The sequence below is a fragment of the Cyprinus carpio genome, unplaced genomic scaffold (assembly GCF_018340385.1).
Source record: "Cyprinus carpio isolate SPL01 unplaced genomic scaffold, ASM1834038v1 S000006353, whole genome shotgun sequence".
NCBI classification, from domain to species: domain Eukaryota; kingdom Metazoa; phylum Chordata; class Actinopteri; order Cypriniformes; family Cyprinidae; genus Cyprinus; species Cyprinus carpio.
The window spans coordinates 1-1,427 of NW_024879037.1; the positions used below are offsets into that span (position 1 = coordinate 1).

The 1,427-nt window shown below is 38.8% G+C and overlaps 1 long non-coding RNA gene across 1 annotated transcript; it reads right to left on the reverse strand.

Annotated features, from left to right (window-relative positions):
* Positions 1–358: 358 nt before the first annotated feature.
* On the reverse strand, positions 359–1,201 carry LOC122143560. The gene is made up of 2 exons (XR_006159222.1): positions 1,137–1,201; positions 359–600 (listed from the first exon to the last, which is right to left on the reverse strand). It is a non-coding gene; the product is annotated as an uncharacterized LOC122143560 (long non-coding RNA).
* Positions 1,202–1,427: the final 226 nt, after the last annotated feature.

The window sequence follows — 1,427 nt, forward strand, 5'->3', positions numbered from 1 at the left end:
GAAGCTTCTGAAACTCAGGTTTATTGACTGATGAACAAACCAGCAGAACAAACTTGACTAAAATCACATCCTCATGTCTTTGGTCTTTCTCTATGCTCTCACTGCTCTGGGTCACTGAAGATGAAGACACCACAGCAGCATCTGGTCCTGATGAGAAAACAAGGTCAGATGCAGTGATGGAGCGTTTCATTCATGACACATGATCATTTCCAGGATGCTGCTGTGGTCTTCTTCATCCTCAGTGCACACAGCAGTCTGCACCGTTAGATCCTGCAAGAGGCAATCACAAAACAAAAGCAGTCATTTTAACAGCACAGTGTCATTTCATTTCTGTATTAGAAGTAACAGAATGATCTTACTTTATATTTTGGTTTCCGGTTTTTCTTTCTTCACCTGCTCCACCACAAAAGATCTGCATCAAATGAACAGCAATCAAAAATCAGAAAAGTGCCGTTTGAAATGACAATAATTAAAATAAACTACAAGTTAAGATGTAAAAGATGTTTTATGGATGACTGTCCTCACTGAGAGTCTTTGATGTCAGTGATTTCTTCATCAGTGTCTCTGCTGCAGATAAACACACCTGTGTCTCATGTGTTCCTGTAAGATCAGACAAAGTCAGTCTCCTCTACTTGATTTATCTGTGATATACTACATTTTACATGTTGTGTTCGCTCACTTTTGCTTATCAACACGTTCCTCAAATGTAGACAGTAGACTCTACATAATAGCACACACACATCTCTCACTCAGATGTCTGTTCATGTTGTGATGTGCTCATATGCAGTTCTCTTAGAACATTTTCCTGTCACATATTAAATATACATTTAATCATCTTTAAGATGTATATGGTTTATGTAAACCCTGCTAACACACGTAACATTTCTAATGTTATATACCGCATTCATAACTCAGAGTATTTCCAACATCTTACCGTTTTTCTATGTGAAGAGGGAAAACATTGTTAACTGATGATGATTGAAAATGATAAAACTCTCTTTAAATATAAGTGTTACAACCACACACACAGCACCGAGCCTGATGAAAATAATGCAGATATGATTGTGTAAAAGTGTTGCTCAAACAAAAGGTGTAGAGAGTATTTTACAATTGCGTGAAAATAACGAACTATTCACCTCAGAAAACCGCCACACTAGCTGTGTCCCAAACTGAAGTGCATAGACTCCGAAGTGCGAATGCGTCACCGCGGCGACGACGAAGACTGACGAGTTTCAAAGCGACTTCAAATGCGCCCTTCATTTCCCAGAAAATGAAGTGTACATCTATGGACACTTCGCACCCTTCTATATCCAGAATCACTTGCGTGCATATGACGAAGGTGTTTATATTCAGAGGCAGGTGAGAGTTCTGTGGAGGACTTCACATTGAAATGTAAGTATTCTGTTTTCATTTACTCAAATACCTAG